Source organism: Glossina fuscipes, unplaced genomic scaffold (genome assembly GCF_014805625.2).
Source record: "Glossina fuscipes isolate IAEA_lab_2018 unplaced genomic scaffold, Yale_Gfus_2 237, whole genome shotgun sequence".
Taxonomy (NCBI): Eukaryota; Metazoa; Arthropoda; class Insecta; order Diptera; family Glossinidae; genus Glossina; species Glossina fuscipes.
In genome coordinates, this window is record NW_023998580.1 from 46778 (window position 1) to 67106 (window position 20329).

The following is a 20329-nucleotide window of genomic DNA, read 5'->3' on the forward strand; positions in this document are numbered from 1 at the left end:
AAAGCTTACCATTATGATACTTAAAAAGAGAAGTCAGCAGATTTAATGAAGGCAATTAGCTGCTTATGATGAGACCACGAAAGGTTTCATACAAATTGTTACCGACACTAAATATTTCAAAAGAAAGTTACGGAAATCCCAAATCCAGTTCATTCCAATTAATTGATTTTTCCCCAAAAAAAAAGAATTTTCTGTAGAGACAAAACCCAAGTGCTCATTGGTGGTGCGTAATGCAGCTGCCGGCCGACGAAAACGAGTAGCCGAAAACCAGGCTAATGGATTAAAAATAAAGCCATGAACTTAGGTAGCAGTAATATGCTTTGTCAGGGACTATGCGACCCATTCGCTGGGGCTGGAGTAGCTCAGCGACCCAGGAAAACACAAGAAAATTTGTATAAGGATCTATATTTTACTTCTTATTTTATTATTATCAAAACACGTTCGACTCTCTCGGGAGGCCAGACTCGACGACTTCTCGAATATGACTCCCAACCAAAAACTAAAACTATCCCACCCTATTCTTAATCTATCCCTATTCTATTCTTATCCTATTCTTATCATATTCCTGTTCTATTCTTATTCTACTCTTAATCTATTCTTATACTATTCTTATTCTATCCCTACCCTATTCTTATTCTATTCTTATCCTCTATCCTAAATTAGCTTACTCTCTAACTTAGTCCAGCACTTTCCCCCTTCGCCTCCCATTGGTCGAGTGTCCTACTAACGCTCTGTTATTGGCTTTCCGACATCGGAGTATCGGATCGCCGAACGTCCCATCAGCTCTCGTGTATCTTTGGTTTTCCGTCATTGCGATGCCGGACCGTTGGCTGGAGAGGTACGGGTTGTGTAAACGTTTGCCACCGTGGGCTCGCAATTGGTTGACAGATTCTTGGCTTTGGGTGACTTTTGTCGTTGTTGGTTTGTGACCTTTCTATCACGGCAGCGATTTGATAAGTTAAAGATGAGGGTGGTGAAGTTAGTGCATGCTTTTGCTGCATGGGCATCACCCGATTAGTTAGGCTGGTACGTATCGTCGTTGTTTGTTGTTGTGGTAGTTGTTGCTGCTGTCGAGGTAACAGCGGTTTCCAATACCATTGACGGCGGCGGTTGCCATGTTCCTGCTGGTGGTTGAGGTGAGAGCAGTTGTTGTCGTGGATGTTGGTTGGGTAATATTGGTGATGTTACTATGATGTGATCGTAGCAGTTGATACGGCCGTAGTTCGTTGTGGCTGTGATTGTCGTTGTGTTCAATTTCTAGGGTGAGTTTGTTGCGGCCGTGGCATCTGTGATCGTTGATATTTATGTAGGTGAGAGGCTACCTCAGAACTGACGTCAGGGTACGTCGGCGGCCGGACCGTCCAGCTGTCTACTCTCCTGGCAACAGACGGTGATCACATACAGTTTCCGGGCTACCTGTAGATTTTTTTCAATGCATCATATTTCATGGCCTTATGGACATGTTCTCTCCATAATGAAGAACTTTTGCCCTGAGGTGCATTTTGTTGTTGTTAACGTTCAGAAACTTTATTTGTGGTCTTTTCCATCAAGTCAGCGATTTCATAAGCTAACTGTGGGGGTGACAGGCAGCGCATGCCTTATAACGTTCGCTTGCTGCGAGGGTTGATTATGCAAAGCAGATTGCTGTTGCAATTGATTACTACTGTTGGTGATATTTCGCTTCATACTGCTCGGTATAGGTGAATGTGAAAGAACTTGTTTGGCTTCTGCTTTATAAGAGATTTTCCTTTCATTACCAATGGCTTTTATGTGTCCTGCTGTTCCATTTTGTACGACCGCTTTTGCTGGAAGCATACCTGCCATCAAATGGCCTGCCCCAATCGATGAGCAGCCGTGGGCATCAACCGGTTAGTTGGGCTGGTAGTTATTGTCGTCGTTCTTGTCGTTGATTTCATTGTAGCTGTTGTGGCCGTATTGTTATGATTGTTATACTTTTGGATACCGATCTCTGTTGGTACTTGCTGTTGACAAACTTGATTACTGTTCCAAGATGGGTGCCGTGTCATCAGGCGAAGCATTTGCCTTTTGATGACGGAGAGTCGTATCAGCACTCGTGTATCTGTGATTTTCCGGCATCGGAATGCCGGAGCGTTTGCCAGTAGGTATGGGTTGTGTGTCAACATTGGCTACTATAGGGCACGTAATGTGTTGATCTGACACTGGCAGTTAGTGCAACCTTTTAATGGACGTTAACTCTTTGAAATCTACTTGTTTGTCCTTCGCGCTCGCGAGGTGGATCTCGTAGGCCGCTGCGGACCCTGCCTCTACCAGGTGTTTGTTGTAGTAAGAAGCATGGCGCCGTTGACTTCCCTAAAGACGATTAGATGATGCGTTTGTGTTCTTGCGGGCTTCATTGCATGGAAGGCGTAAATTTCGATGGGTTCGAGGACTTTGTTTCGTATCGTTGCGTAGCGGAGTTTCTAAAATTTCCTTGCTGGAAGGTGGATTGCCGCTATTGAGCATTGCGTTGGTAAATCGTAACTCTCGTTTGTGTGGGTTGTTGTAAGATGATTTCGTTGACTTGGATGGTTAGTAATTGGCCCTGGTTTAACAATGGACCTTTCTTTCGGTGTCTTCGCTAAGCTCGGGGAGGCAGGTACTTCTCGCTGATGGCAGCAGTTGATGGTTCGTACGCCTCGTCGGCCGCAGATCCAGCAGGTAAGACCTGTGCCGTTAGACAATTAAGCTGGTGGTGTCCGCTCCGGGCACATCGTCGGCACTCCGTGGTCGCATTTATTCGCTTCTTTTGCGGCATTGGGTCCGATGCTCACGCCCTCTTGTTAGGCAGATCGCGCCGTCGTGAGCCTGGCTGAAATTTTCGGTGTATCTCACGGGGGCTTCACCTGCCATATTGCTCTTTGGAATCGCCACAAAATCGCTGGTGAGTTTCATGAGTTCGTCGAAATTGGTGCAGTGTCAGCGCCGTACGTACCACATGTAATCGGGTTACGTGTAAATGCGCTCCAGTTGTTGCTTCATCGTCATTGTGATATGGCACATCAGGTCTTGCAGGGTCAGCACGTAATCTTGGAATGTTTCTCTCGGTCGCTGTGTTCAACTTCTCCCAGGTTGCTAACCATTCGTTGTTTTTACGGTACCACGTTAAGGCCCAGTCGCGTAGCATTTCCACCATCTGCTAGCTCTTTCATCCGCTCGGTGAAAACAAGCGACTCACTATGGCCGGTAAAGTTGAGCCGCCATCTGCTGACTACTTCGATGAAGGGTCTTATGTCGACCGCTGTAGGAAAAATCCAGTGTGGTCCGCCAATCGGGGCGGCGAGCTGAATGATTTCGCTGGTGTTGTTGACTGGTGCTGAGATATTGAGGTAGAATCCCGGTGCCATTTTGCTATTCGGTGAGATGCTGGAGAGGGCGATCGCGAAAATCTAATCAACATTGGGCCAACCTTGAAGTCATGATGGCGCTGGGGTAGCTGCCGGATGGAGTGTGTTAATACGCGAACTTAACTAAAGTTAGTAGCATGAATAATTAAACAAGGATGAGAACTGCCCTGGACGCTTTCAGTATGACGCTTTATTTTTCCTTTTTCTTTTGGTTATGTTATTCTTTTCTCTCTATTTCTTTTTCTCCCTCTCTTTTGGTTGCGAAAGTTTATTTAGTTTTTCAAATTGTTCTTACAACTTTGCTTATGGTTTGTTTATTTATCGTTTTGTTTCTTCTCTTTTTTTTGAAAACAGTTTGCTTTATTGACAAGTTACATTTCTACCATAAATTTCGTATTCTCTTTTCAATTTTATGAAATCTTTAAATTATGAATACGGAGTTACATTACCTGTTTGAAAAATTAAATCTATCTTCAAATTTTAAATTTGGAAATTTTTAGTCAGTATGTTGATCAACCATATTTGCACCTTTATGTTTGTACTTCAGAAAATTTTACGCGATCTTTAGGAGTACCGTCACAGAAGAGTTTTCATCAAATTTGAACAATGGTATGCTATCCTACTAGGTCGTAACCGCTTCCTTCCCGGTATTTTGATTTTAGAAATTTTGGAAATAGTTACAGGGTTCATTGTAATTGTGTTTTATAACAAAACGGCTTTTAAAAGTAGCCTACAGATTTTCATGATCGAAATTTGTTCAAGGGGAATAAGTTCGATTATCCCTACAGTACAGGGACGCGTGAAACCTTCGGCCTATAAAAGCCTTCTAACTAACAAATGTAGGCCATTCCCACGTTGCATTTCTCAGTATTTGTAAACGAGAAATTCTTTCAAAAGTTTATGGGACGTTATATTTTAATGTTCGAAGAAAATTGTCTGTTTGGGTTTATCTTTATTCACAGGAAAGGGATTTCGCTATTCTTGTAATTTATTTTTCTTTCCCTTTGCGAACGAAAAAATGTTTTCCAATGATCTTGTCTAGTGTTTTGCTCTAACTTATATCTTTAAGAATTTCAACTGCTTAGCTTTACGAACGTTTACGTTTTTTGTTTTTGCTTTTTCTATAAACCATAATTTTGTCATTAATTGAAGCTATTCTAACTATTCTATTTATCATTGAATGGCTGCCCATATTTGTTTCTCATAGGATTACTATTAGATTTTGTTTATTTTATAACTCAATCCTGTTATTTGAATTTCGTTAGATTTTAGAATTTAAATTTTCGCGTTTCATCAGAATTTGGTTGTTCAATAGCTATTATTTACTTTTTTATAAAATGTTCAAACGAAAATCACTTTTGTGTCCTTTCCTTCTCTTAAGTGAAGCCCAATGGTTTATATGTAAACGAAAGAAACAAAAGGCAGGTCTTATGGGGTAGTGTGCCAACTTCCTTTGGGTAGCTATATACGTAATAAGATATCGGGTTGGCTGCGCCAAACACCTTAGTCACTGACGAGAAAATTGGGTTGTTGTAGTTGTTGTGGTTGCTGTAAGGCAGACGTTGGTTCACATCAAAATTAAAGAGAATTGTTTCCTACTTGAATTCTAATTTCTTTAATGTACTTGTGTTGTAAACGTTACTTTCCTTTTTTTTTGGTATTATATATTTTTTTTAACATTGACTTGACCTAGTCTTTGGGTAGATTTTTCCCGAATTTTTTCACATTACTGTACAGGCAGGGGTGTTGCACATTGAAAGCACGTGAATTTCGTTTTTATTTAAATTTCGTCTTTATTTTAAACGCACTGACCTGTTGTCAATGTTTTTAGTCACTTCACACGATTATTACTCCATACTGAATGTATTTTAATTTTATATTTTTTTTTTATTCTTTTGTCTTAATGCGCATTACACTTTTGTTTTTTTAATTGCAAAAAAGCACGCGAATTTTGTTTTTATTTTTGTTTTCGATTTTGATGTTTTCTCTTCGTTGTCTGCGATCAATTGTCCTATTGGCATTTTACGACAACTCCTTTCGCCTCATGCAGCGAAGCTGTCATTGCCAGTTCGCCTTATTGTGCGGTGACGACTTTGCGGTAGTTTGTTCTACAGCCTTTGTTATAGGCTCACAAAAGCCGGTCCGATTGCTGCGTGTTCGTTTTCACATATTTTCCAATTTCACAACCCGTTTATAAATTTTCTGTTTTCTGTTTTTTTTTTTTTTTTGGTTTTTTTTCAACTGATTTTATGTGAGTTTAGTTTTTTTTTTGACCACTCAAACATTTCATCACCGCTTGTTAGTGTTTTCTTATTTTGATTTCCTTTTTTTTCATTATATGGTTTTGTTCTTTTTTTTGCTTTTTAAAAGGTCTCTTTCGATACTTTGTTTTTTTTTCACAAACTTGTATAATTTTTACTTTTATTTATTTTTTATTTTAATCTCAAGTGCGGTAGAGTTTTTAATAAAAGCCGATAGCCTTAGATGCTAGTGCTTTTAAGAGTTTAGTCTTAGAATTTATTTCTGTGGCGAAATTAATAATAATAATAATAATAATATTTTAATTTTTTTTTCTTATATAAAAGAGTCCCTGCTCGGGCGCCACTTGTGAGGGCATTTTCGCCCACATCTCTGAGGCTGGGGTAGCTCGGAGGCCCAGGAAACACAAGAAATCTATAATACACTTGGTCGGTTGTAAGAATTCACAGTTTGCGCACGATCTCAAAATCGTACTTCCGCGAGTGAACCGTCGCTCTCAACATCACTCACTAAACTCCCATCTAAAACTAACTAAACTGTTCTACCTTACTCTACTCTTAGTCTATTTTTATTCTCTAATCCATTCTCTAGCTTATTGTCTAGCTTATTCACTAGCCTATTCTCTACCTTACTCTCTAATCTAGTCCCTAACTTATTCTGTATCTTAAATTAGTGCTGTTCCCCCACACGGAGAACCCGTGAGGCCAAAACGGGACACGATTTTGGCTCCTCACAGCTTGTAAAAATGTATATAAATAGACTATTTGAGGAAGGCAGAGTCAGTCGGACAAGAATATTTGAGCCGAAAAACAATATTATAGTTGAGAAGTCGAGAACATTGTCAAAGTAAAACGTAAATAATCCTACCCTTAAAGAAAATGTTTGTAAATAAAAAAACTTGAAGTGAAAACGTGCAAGGGTATTTCTCTATAAAATAATATCCGCGATCTAATCATGCGAATCGTATCGAGAAAAGTGAATTTCGCAACAATATTCTGGATTTCAAACACATACGAATTGTGCGCATATTTTGTTTTGATTACGGCCGGGCCCTTTACTGCCAAAGAAAAGCACAAATTTTTTGATTGCACTTGATACGGCAAGGTGAACGGCCTGCCTAATGGCCAAATGTTGAATAAATGCTGACTGAATCTGTTCCAGAATTTTGCATTTTCCAAGTAAGTTCAATGGGTATTTAAGCACCGCGAAACTTGATCTTCCTAGACAAACTGAGCCATTCGAGCCATAAACTGAGAAATCATTGTTTTGAAAAAACAAATTCTTGCCCATGCATCACGAAGCCCAGACTGCAGAACGTTCCTTCTTGTGCCGACTATAGCTTGACAAGGATTAATATTTATTGTACATGTACTTTCTACAGAGCGCTAGACTGGGATACTGTTGATTTGATCAAAAATACGACGAAAGTTTAGATAATAACTTGTGTATTTCCTGGAAATTTATTCTTCTCTGGTAACAATCATCTGAAAAAAAGACGTTCTAATGATTTTAACTTTCAGAAATTCTTTAGCAGTCAAAAGCAAGGCTCTCTCAGTGAAAGGCAATTCACCGGGAATCTTAGGATGAAAGTTTGTGTGGAGGGAGTATGTTCCGTGCATCGCCTTTACGGATTGTTTTGAAACGTCGTTTCAAACGTCGTATTGTTTTGAAAACATAGTTAGGAAGATTACAAGGGATCGAGAGTGAGAATTCTATTGTTAAGCGGATCAATGATTTATAAATTGTAAGTGCTCTTCTTGGGGAAAACCTCGAGCGAAGGCCAGCCATCATATTGATCATATTAGGATGAACATGGCAGTCATTAAGAGTTTAAGAGAAGAGTTCTTGCACTGCTGGGGTAGTGATTCTACCGAGAAACTTAATGGAAGTTTTTTGGTTGGCAGGTATAGCCTTGATGAAGATGCGAATCAATTTCCTGGAAGCCTTAGCAATATAGATGAAATTTCTTTTACTTGGGTTAAAACTGAGGTTCAGATCATAATATGCATCAAAAAGGAGATGAGCTTTAGTGACAAGGCTTTCAACTGTTTCATTGAAAGTTTTGCCAGCTGAAATCAACAGAAAATCATCGGCATATTGGGAAATGTGTGTGTTTCCATCCTGAAGTTGATGTAGCTTGGTACATAGATTGAACAGAACAGGACTAAGATAGCTGCCTTGCGGGTATCTCCCAATAGACTTCAACGTTTTCGGAACCCACAACTGGAATACGTAGAGAAAGGAAGTTTAGAATCCAAAAGCAACAAGTTCGTAGACTTTATTGATATCAAGGGACAGTGCCACAACTTTTCTTCCATATATTTTTCTCTTCAAATAGTGAAAACTAAATCATTTATACACATATTGATAGATTTTCATTTTCGATATGCAAAACAGCGACCATGTATTATGCGAGTTTAGAAAACTAATAAGTCTTTCCTTTGCCATGGAATTTGTGATCGTTATAAGGACTGAAATGAGAGAAATTGGTCTGGAATTAGCCAAAACATCAAGGGTCTTGCCATATTTTGGAATCGGAACAATTTGTTTGGAATGTTGTTATCAATCCAATATCTATTTATGGTCACAAACCGCAGGAGAAAGCTATTATTATTATTACGATTATTATTTAGACTAATGAAATAAATCCTTAGACTAAAAAAAACACATTGGGCACTAGCAACACAGGCTATCGGCTCTAATTTAAATAAATGGATATTAGATAATGAGCTTAGTAGTATTAAAAAAGTAATATATTGAATTGATATTCGTTCCAAATTCAATACTTCTAGCCAAGCAAAAGTTAAGGCAGTCGCAGAGAATGTGCTTTATGGTGAGAGTTTGTCCACAACTGCAGATTGGGGAGGAAGACTTCTTCAAGATCCATTGGTGAGTTGCAATTGTATGATCAAGGCGAATTCTCGAAAATGTTTGGATCTTCATTAAGAAAAACCTATTTTTGTCAGAATATTCGAAAGTTAGCAGTCAGACTTTTATTACGACACCAAGAAGAAGCTCTTGCATGTGTATTATTTTTGCAACCTCTGAGAGTAATTTTGCACTCTCAGGTAACAATAAATGAGAAAATTTTTCAATTAAAAATTTTAGTTTGTCGATGTGAGACTTAATAGGGAGTCTCGAAAAAATTTTAGATGTCAGGAATTAGCACTTCATTATATATTTTCGTGCAATTAATAATTTTAAAGAATTTTTTACAGCGTTATCACGTTTCAGACAATTTTGTTCAGAATTTATATTATTTCCAACTTATGGCTGCTTTCTTTTACAAATACAGCTCTAAACAACCAATATTAACGTAAAGCGTGAGGAATTTAGTGATGCCTGTTTTGACAACTTTGACAGAGAGTTTTTCGCACCTCTTGTGCAAACGTAAAAAAATCGCAATTTGAAAATGACACCTAGAGGTACTAATTGTGTTAGAGGAAACCTTTCAGCGTTTGTAATTGAAAGTTTTAGCAATAAAAAAGGCGGAAAGACAAATAGCGTAAAACTGACAACGTGTCAAACCTTTATTGCTACGTTTAAATAAAAATAAATCTAAAGCATAGTAGAATTATTTTAGGTAAATTAATGAAATGCAAATTAGCTTAGTGGAAACTCAGGATGGTAGACAAAAGACATTTAATAATTAAAGTGGCATGCGAAATTATTCGTGAAATAATTAAAAATAGTTAACATATAATAAAAAGATGCGGTAGAAAACTTAGGTATATATAAAATAATAAGAGATGGTATTGTAATAAAATTAGGTTGGTTGTGTGGATTGAAGATTCCCCACAAATCTTTCTACAAGAGTCTGAAATGAATTACTAATCTGCTCGGCTTCTCTCCGCCTAGTCTGTTTAGTTTTTTGGTGCCAACACTGAGATCGGCTAGAAGTAGTCCCTAGCTAATTTATTTAGGCGGATGAAAAGCCTTTTTTGGTTTAGCGAATAAAACGCTATGATGAAGTGTTAAATTATAACAATTGAATTACCTAAATTTTACAAAATACCTTATTGCTAACATAAACATAAAATGTTGCCGGGTTATTTTAATTAATTAGGGCGCCTAGCGTCGTATTGCATTACGAAATACAATTCTCAGCCAGTTGAAGTGTGACATAATGCTGATTTTGCATAATTCTATCATACTTTAAAGTGGATGCATAACAATGGTATGCGATCACACTACAGTATATTTAAAACCTAAACATTCCCCCTTACGTTGAGAAGTCAACTGTTTAACTTGGTTATTTTCGATATAAATTGTAAAATTCACTGCAGAAGGAGTTGCAGGTTTAGGTTCGTAGTTACGTTGTTGGTTACATCAATTGGATAACCCAAGTAGTGGTGTACCAGCTGTTTGAACAATTCTAGATTTCTTACGTAACAAGTTTCTACGGGAGATGATTCATTGTCAGTAGCAGACTGATGATTAAGGCGGAGTATGCGGCATTAATACAATGGCTGTTATTGTTAAACATGTTGATTTCACTGCATTAAAGTTCTGTTCCAGTTGCAGATTACGGGATATGAATTTATCCCGGCTAACGATATCACAAGCTTCGAAATGGAATGATGAAACTAAAAAACAATTGTCCTCGATTAATGTTAATGGGTAGCATAGAGCTGCATGTTTCTATGACTGCTGTAGTGTTGATTATGTGGTTCGGAAGAGGAGTTAGATCACATATCTTAAATTCTTCATGATCTGTTAATGGCAGTGTTATGGTGAATACTACGTGAGTTAAATACTAAGAAAAATTTCTCCGTTTATTCTCATCAATTTGCATAACTCCAAGAGATCACCTTCAGGTGCAGACAATTCTAAAGATTGAGGCATAAGAATTTTAACTTGTTTAAGTTATTTTAGTCTCCAATTGTGTTGCTGTTACCAAAAAAGGCTCCGTTTTTCCGTGAGCATCGATCAAAGCATTCAAAAAAATTATGTCTGCAAGTTGGCAATGACTGAAAGATGCATAATGCCTACATTGAAGAGTTGAGGTAATTTGATTTGATGTAACTCATCATTAAACATCTGATGAACATGACCAAAGTATAGTTTGGTCGATGGCAGAGCTTATCGCGAAGTTGACGACTGAATTTTAGTTTTTTCGAGGGAATCGATTTCTTGTAGCTTCGTAATTATTGGTGATATAGTTCAGCGTCTACAGAATCAAGAACACCAAATAACGAATGTGCGATGTTTCCAACGAAATCAATATCGCTTCTTTTACTGGTTTATACAACAGCCGACTTTTTCGACTCAAGTCAGCATCGAAATATTGAAGATGATTTATTATATTGGAGCTTGATGTTTTTGTGCAAAGTTGTTTCAGAGAATTGATTCCATTGCTTACAAATGCCATTGCTTCCAGTACGCTGAAAGATCATAGTGTACTGATAGGTTTCCATGGTTATAGGCGTTGAGCCAATTTTTTCAAAATAGATTCCGAGTTTGCATTGAAACTTATAATCATTGATTTGGGTTCCCAGAGAAATTGGAAGTGTCAGCAGCAGTGCTGTCAGGTGCATTAATGTCGGGCATAGATTGTCACTTACCAATTTTTTTCTTTTGGTTTCACTCTCATTATGTTGATTTACATTTTCTTCTGAACATGATTGAACTTCTTTTCGATCAGGTTCCCGATTGTTTTTAATAGGAAGATTTACCAAACGGTTTAACAGTTGCAGATGCTGTTTTCATCTCAGCAACACGTGTGGATCAGTTATATCCAGGAAAAGCACTTTTTTTTCGTTCTACCCACTTCGTGATAGGTATGTTGCGTTGTTTGATTATTATTATTGGTTATTACCATGTCTCCTGGTTAGGAGATGGATTCCTGTCATTTCCTGTAAATATTCATTAGACCATTGTTTCGAAAATTCATGGTTCAATTGAGATTCGAGCTCTCTATCACTATTGCTCTGTGGGAGCTTGAGCAATTAATAAATGTGCTGGGGTTAATGCGGACAACGATCGTTAGATTTAGATGTCAAGGGACGAGAATCCAATTTGGCTTCTATTTCCATAGTTGTCGTTTCCAATTTGGACGCGTTAGCGACGCTGGGCTAACATTTCGGATTTTGCTTAGTTTATTACCGCTTCCCACAGTTCTGCAAAATGGGGAGCCCAAGGCGGAATAAAATGAAATTGTGTTTCGTGCGAGCTACATGTTGAAACGATTGATTCATTTCCGTTTTTAAAGAAAATAAAGTCGGAGAGCTGTAATCATTCTTTGCTAGTGCCGATAAAACTTGTTGCATTGTCACTACGTGTGATGAAATATATTAATGTCCTATGAAGATAGATAGATTATTCACAAGTTCGACATGAATTGCCTTTGTAGCAAAACAACAAATTAATGTATCCACGACCAAAGTGTTCAACGCCTATCTTCCTTCTTGTCTTGCCAATAATTTGTTGACATAATTTGACCCGAAGTTTGCTGCAATGTACGCGTTTGTGTACTCTCGATCTTGCAGTGACCTTTCCTTTTATCGGTCAGAATTTTTGCTTTATTATTCCTAATAATGCTTGTGCACTGCAGTGTTTGATTTCGTTGTGAGGCCTGTCGTAATAATTTTGCTAGGAAGTTATTATACGGAAGGAGAATTTGCCGCTATGCATCGGCCTTCTATTGTTATGGTTTCCTTGTCATTACTAAAGGAAGAAAAACTGCAGATGAAATTTTGCCTTCCAACTTCTTGATGGCTTTTCAGTTTTTTGATCTCATTTTGGAAGTCAGTGCCTTGGATACCATTACAATGACTGCAAGTGCTGAATAAACCTCTTCAGGGTTTCGGCAAGCCCTTACAAGATTCTTACCAGTGGAAATACATGTAAAACGTAGACGGTAGTATAATGTTCGTTGTAATTTTCTTTGTGTTCAATGGCATATATAAAGTCATGACTACTTATGGTTGCTAATACCACTGTTGAATTCTTCTTCCTTTTAAGATCAGTATGAGGTTGTAGATTTGGCAGCCAGAATCCCTGGTTTCCATCTAAAAACATTGGTCCTAAAAACCACGAATAAAATTCCTAAAAGTCACACTGACAAACCTGTCGAACGAAAGCTTATCGAATTATCCTTTAAATTTACATGCCCTGCTATTCATGCAACTTAAAATGACCAAAGCTATTTGTATAAAGTCCATCATAGCTTTGGGTAAAAACTGGTCAATTGCACCCATGTCTTTAGAGAAACGATTTAGTATGCGGCCAGAAGGATTGGAATCAAAAAATTTCATGACTGCATGCAGAATGGAATAAAACGTACGATCGTGGAATATTTTAAAGGCATGCATGCACACTTTGAAGAACCGAGCGTTTTTTCACAATACCCACAATCACTACACCGACGATTAAAGCGCCATAAATATCTAAGTATTCGTAGGTTGTTAAGAAAGTTGTTTCATTGATAGAACGCAGATACTCCTGTTGCGTCCATATATTTACAAAATAGTCTGAGCCGCTACACACAATTTGTAATAGCAACATAACGAAAACCATGAAAGATAAGCCCACGAACGTGCTACCGGCTTTAAAGTATGCATTCCAAACTCGTAAACTAACGCCGCCACCAGCTTGCCTTTCTGTCTGCATTTTCCTAGAACAGTAGTGAACATATAGGCTTATTCTTTAAACATGATTTTCTTAAACATTTTTAGATACTAACTGAATTCCTTGACTGAGATCCTTCATTTGAACTTGCTCTTCTTAATGGTTGGTAGCCATTTTCACGCACTCCATCTATATAGAGAATATCTTCTGCTTCTTTATTCGAATATTCTTCCGAATTGGAAGTGGTGCTTTTACTTTTGCTGTTTTCTCTTTTGGGACGCTCTAGCAGCTTGGCGAAGTCTAATTCACTTATGACCAGTTCCTCATATGTGCCCTGACGGGATATACGGCCGTTTTCAATAATAACTATCCAATCCACTTCATTGAGAAAGTGCACTTGATGTGTAATAAGAATGCGAGTAACATTCTGCTGAGCTAAACAACTTCTTGGTCCAATACCCTCTTCGAACAGATGGCGGCCGACGTGGGCATCAACTGCACTAAGAGGATCATCTAAAAGGTAAATCGAGGCCGGTTTATAAATGGCCCATGCCAAACTAATGCGAGCTCTTTGTCCTCCCGATAGAGACGCACCACGTTCACCTACAATTGTTTTATCACCGTATGGCAATTGCTCGAAATCCGCTGTAAAAGCAGAGCATTGTTTCAAGAGAACGTACTTTAGTATATTCTTCATCAAATAAGATATTATTCCGCAGCGTACCTGAGAACAGCCAAGGCTCTTGAGCAGCATATGAAATGGATTCATTAATAATAACTCTACCATCTGTTAAACGTAATTCGCCCAGTACAAGTTGCATAATAGAACTCTGTACGTAATAAGTAAAAATACATTGAAAAGAGAGAATTATAACATCATACAAAAGTACCTTTTCAGCACTTACAGGGCCCGCAATGGCGCATAGTTTCCCTTAGGTATTGAAAGTTCAATCTTGTCGAGGGTAAGCTTTACTTTGCTAGCATTCCATTTCGCAGTAGCTTCCTGAATAACCACAGCTTTAACATTAGCCCTACTACTCATACGATCCATCTTATAGGTAATTCCGCGAGTTCTATCCTCCCAGTCGTCTTGTTGTAAAAATGCTTGTATACGTCTTAAAGAGACTAGGGCTTCAGCACCAAAAGATACCGCCAAAGGATACCAAATAGCAGCGACTAACTGCAGTATATTATAGTAGCCGACCATTGCAAAAACAATATCTGCCGGAATCGTATTGCCCATGAATACCGCTGCCGCTATCGCATTTCGTAATTGAGGCTCTCTGTTCTTATAACGCGAAACTTCAATTTCTTTAAACCAATTTCTGAAAAAAAAGGAAAAAATGAAATATTTGCTTCCAATAGGTAACTGATACCTTCAAAACGGTAATGTTCCGCTTGTAAAGTATTTATGCATATATGAAGACATGTATTTTTGTACATACATACATATACCTTCACTCGAAAAAGTATAAGGTCGGAATGTCGGAAGTGTCGGAATTGGCAAATTAATTAGTTTCGGGTTGATAGATATGTAAGCTGTGAATATACTTGACTTTAGAACCCTTTTGTGAACTACTGTCCTGGTTTTGTTTTTCAATTTCTTATTTTTGCTGTGAAGAAGCGTTGAAAGTGTCCCAAAAAGTCGAATGTGTTGTTATTAGGAGAAAACTCGATTTGATGACTGTTGCGGAGCATGTAAAGCGCTTTAACGTTAGCGCAAATGCCGCACATGCACATAGAGGTTTACCCTAATTACATAAATCAACTTTCAAAATTTCTATACTCCGGCCATAAGGTTTAAACATAAAAAAAGAAATTGAAAATTTTATCATATTTTTCCTATAAGGTGTCGCAATCTACGGCATGTAAAAGGTAGTAAAGGAGATGTGGATAACATTCTACATTTGCCCTACACAATTTATGGTAGAGAGCTCAGATTGCTGGTTGGAAGTCGCAAGTTTGCAAGCGTTTTGATGATTTGTTGAACACTAACATGCTTGGGCCCAAGTGTAAACCATATTGTATACCGATTTTATCAAACCATACAGAGTTTAATTATTTATTTATTTTATTTATTCCACTTATACTAGAAACTCAACTAAACAAATAACAGTCGAGTTCAATTGGCTCTTAATGCAAAACTTATATTAATTAACAATAAAATTGAGTATAAGCATAATAAAACAAATAAGAAGAAAAAAAAAGAAAAAGAAAAAAGAAAAAAAGCATGTACACTATTAGCATAGAAGCACACTTACAACCGGTACAGGACCAAATTGCAAATGAACCCCTAAGCCATCGCAAACATGCATAAGCCTGGCAACCGATAATAAATTGACAATAATTCACTTTCGAAACGTAACGACTTTTTAAGGATAAAAGCTAGTTTAAATATAGGTAAATCGCGGGTATTAAGCAATGTTGCTTTAATGGACTTTAAAGAGTCCGATAACGAAAATAAGTGGTAGACGTCATTTAGGTTCTTGCAAACGACTCTGAGCGGATTGAACAACTCATAATTAAATTTACACTGATTAAGCTTAACCAAGATAAAGTGCCTGGAGAAGCGGTTAGGGACATTAAAGCTTATTTCACCAAGTAATGAAGGCCAGTCAATAGCACCATTTATTACTTTAATTAGAAAGGAAACGCCAAGAACAAATCTACGTTTCTCAAGAGACGGTAGGGACAGCAGAAGCAACCTATTTTCATAGGGAGGAAGAGAGGCAATCGGACCCCAACCCAAATTTCAAACAAATTGCAAACAGCAAGAATTGCTTTTGAACAGATTCGATTGAATCTACGTAGCACCTATATGAAGGAGACCACACAACTGAGGCATACTCGAGTATGGGTCTAACCAAACACATGTACAGCCTTTTTGTAATGTAGGAATCATCAAGCTCTTTGGACCACCTTTTTATAAAACCAAGCGTGGACGTAGCTTTGGTAATCGAGAGCTCAATATGCAAGTTAAAACGTAACCTATGGTCAAATAGAACGCCTAAATCTGTAATCGAATCGACGTCCTCCAACTTATGCGAATCTATGAAATACTGAGTAATGAATGACTTTCTTCTTGGGAATGAAAGCTTCTTACATTTACTCAGATTTAGCTGGCTGGAATTAACCACCGATGGGAGATCGTTAATGTATAAACTAAATAAAATAGGACCTAAGTGACTTCCTTGAGGTACGCCAGACGTAACGGGGAATTCATCCGAGGTGATGGAGTTAAACAAAACCCTGAAGGATCTTTTGTGCAGATAAGAGCTTATCCATTTCACTAAGTAGGGTGGGAAACCAGACGCTTGGAGTTTAAAGATAAGTAGTCTACTGTTAACCATATCAAATGCTTTGCTTAAATCAGTGTAAATAACATCTGTGCGAGAGCCGCTAGAGAAAGCCTTGAAAACATGACAGGTAAACTCTAACAAGTTGGTGACTGTAATTTGCCCTTTACGAAAGCCGTGCTGGTGCGGAGAAATATACGAATTAATGGCAAAGGCCAAATGCTGAGTCACAATACGCTCGAACAATTTGGGCAAGACACTGAACTTGGCTATGCCTCTGTAGTTCTCAACAAATTTTCTACTTCCACTCTTGTGGATAGGAATAAGGAAACTACTCTTCCAACATGAAGGGAAAACACCTAAATACAAGGACATGTTAAAAATCTTTGAGATCACACCACATAACTCGACAGCGCAAGATTTAAGTGCACATGATGGAATTCCATCAGGTCCAGGCGAACAACTGTATTTTAGAGAACTCAACCCTTTAAAAACATCATCTTCCGAAATAACCAAGTTAGGTATTGAAACCGAGTTAGTTATAGGATATGGGTAGTTTGCTGATAAATCGAAATTAGCAATCGAAAAGTTTCGTCGGAAATACTCAGCAAATAGATTTGAGATTTCAAAATCATCCGAGGAACCAGAGCCATTAAAAGAAACATGAGAGGGATATGTGGAAATTTTTCTTTTAGAGTTAACAAATTTAAAGAAGAATTTAGGATTACAAACAGAGAGGATTTAATGAACTGAAAGTATCTGCAGTAATAATGATGGTTCAGGGAGTTAAGTCTATGCCTCGCCACGGAGTAAGCGACATAGTCGAGCGCAGAGCCACTTTTCGAATATTTTTTGAATAGCGAGTTTTTTCTATTCTTGTGATATTTAATTGTCTTATTAAACCAAGGGGGACACTTGCTTCGAGGTCGACAATGCTTGATCGGAACAGCTGCAGCAATAGCTAGATTTAATGTATTGTAGAATGATGGCAAACAGCCAGAATTATCAGTGCTACACCAAGTGACTTCAGGCAAATTGAAGGCACCCAATGCAACTACCAAATCAGTGGGTCTAGACCGCTTGGCCCCTTCACAAATGAGAGAAGCGTGTTTCCTGTATATGGAGACATCGAAATTTGGAGGAATATAGGAGCAGGTTATAAAGAGATGTTTATCAGGCATATTCGCACGAATAGCGATAAATTCAACGGCAGAAGAAGTGGGAAATTCAATTAAATTGGACGGGACTGACGCAGATATTTAATACACCACCACCAATGCGATTCACTTGATCATTTCTAAACACTTGGCAAGAATTATGAAAAAGTTCTGACGAATGAAGATCGAGTTTTAGCCAAGTTTCAGTAAAGGCCAAACAGAAAAATTTCGTGCTCACTGAATTTAGAAAAGTGGAACGAATTTTCGAATTTAGGCCCCTAACATTTTGATAAATGAGAGATAGTGGGCATAAAGAAACAATTAGTTTTTTGAAGGCGACAAGACTATTGCCTTGGTATTACGGGGACGATCTCGAGGGATAAATTCCTTAATTAAGGATCCTACTGGCCACAGCGATTTGTTTAACAACATATCACTGTTTTCAGTCGGAACTAATATTTTAAGAGAGGAGATTGGCCTAGCTTGAGAAGGAGCCATTTTGAAGATGCTAACACGGTTTAAGTTGACTGATGGGACTTTCGTCGCTAGATAACCTTGTATGTTATCCACCGATGTTTCAGATGCCAGTCTTGACACAGATATTGCTTTTCTGGGAGGAACTGCCGTCAAGCAAATGTCATTATTTGGAACAGGAGGGGGGTTTACGGTAGGAGAGTTTCGAGCTGGGGAAAATACAGATGGGGTTATCGCCCTTGTACCGGCAGCTTGTGAGACTTGCCCAGTCTGGTGACCAGCATTCACACGCGAACAGCCAGAAGGAGAGGATGATTTATTTTTCTCTTCATTACTTTTAGGCGATGGCGCTTGATTAGAGTGAGTAGCGGCTCTGGGCGGAGATACCCTTGCCACTTCAGCGTAGCTTAAAACCGGTGGACTTGCCGGTTTCTTTGAAACTGTTTTGCTACCAACCGGCTCAGCAATATCGGAAACATTACTGTTCATTTTAGAGTTAGAGGGAGCGGTAACTTGTACCGACGAATTAGATTTGGAGACAGCCAGAGGTGACGTCCTACACGCTACGCTACGAGTAGAGGATGAGTGTCCAATAAAGCGACACTCATCAAACCTAGACTTAATGAGCTCAAACTTTTCCCACAAGGAGTCGAGATTTCTACTCAATTCCGAGAAACCATAACGGGTCTCCGTGAAAAGTTTATAAAAGTCAATGTCCCGCTGCCTACAGTCAGGACGTGACCATCTTAAGCCTTTAGACGGATCAGCGACTGCGTCAGCAGCACGGCCGAGAATACCTGCACACTTTGCATGACCAAAGCGCTCGTAGAGCCAACAAGAAACGAATCTATCAGAATCCGGGCCTGATTTCGCCCGACAAGGTGTATATAAACACTCCATGTCCTGTCAAAAAGACAGTTGTGGATTATGAAGAGCAGACACACAAATCACTAAAAAAATCCTGAACATAAAATTTTATCAACCAATTTGTGCAAAACTTCTCTGTTAGGTTGACACTGTAACGAGAGATCAATAGCAACACAAACTCCAAACAGCAAAAAAATAACAGAGAAAAAGAGAGAAAACAAAAAAAAATAAAAAAGAGAGATTTATATCAGAGCTCAAAATTTTTGTTTGCAAAAATCAAATGTATCAAAGCGTAAAGGAAAAATATTTCTTTTACTTTGAATTCACTCACCTTCTTCTCAAAGTATATTATAAATTCACACACTACAAGGCAGAATAGCCACGAAATTCAACAAAAAATTAAAATATTAATTGCCGAAACAATATATATACGACTATACCGCGACAGAGTTGCCAGACAGTTGTACGCTGAAAAGTCTTTGTGAAGTAATGTGGAATGTTTAATGCTCTCTTTTGCCGATATGTAACGATTTAAATTGGTTTGATTGTTTAAAAGTTGATATAATGGTTTTATTTTTTAACGTTTGGAATTCTTAAAGAAATTTTTAGATTCGCGTGCAATAGATTACACCGTTGCGTGCAGGCATACTAAAAATTTAATTAATTCATTTTTAGGTATAGATTGTTTGTGCATGTATATGCACATATGCTTATATATACCTTGAAGTTTATATTCCTAAAATCTAATTTTCGTAAATCGGCTCCTTCTAAGTTAACAGCCTGGAAACGCAACTCGTTTAAAAGGGACGTTTGTATCGGAGCTTTAATTTTATCTCTTCGAGTAAGAGGAACATTATCCAATGGTTGATTGGCTTGCATTTCCAACTATTTAGGAGATGGTGCGCAGAGGATATACATAAAAACTGTAAATAGTTTTTATGTATAAGGAATTTTATGAGAAACTAAGGCCAGATGTGGCCATTAAAATGCAATTTTTAGATGAAAACCGGTTACTTGAAAACTTTGTTTGTCTTTGTTTTTGAGATGATTAACCATTTCTTTTTAACCCAATTTAGATTAAAGTTATGCATAAACAATTGGTTTTATTACACAACAACAACTTATTAGAAGAACAGAAAAACACGCTATTCCAAAAATATTCGAAAAGTGGCTCTGCTCTTGACTATTTTCCTTACTCGGTGGCGTGGCATCGATTTAACTCCCTCAATCACCATTATTATTGCAAATACCATCAGTTCATTAAATCCTCTCCGTTCGCTAACTCTAAATACTTTTTTAAATTTGTTATCTCAAAAAGAAAAATTTCCATACATCCCTCGCA

At 38.0% G+C, this 20329-nt stretch overlaps 1 pseudogene; it reads right to left on the reverse strand.

The window, feature by feature from the left end:
* Positions 1-11590: 11590 nt before the first annotated feature.
* LOC119642610 lies at positions 11591-19866 on the reverse strand (annotated as a pseudogene).
* Positions 19867-20329: the final 463 nt, after the last annotated feature.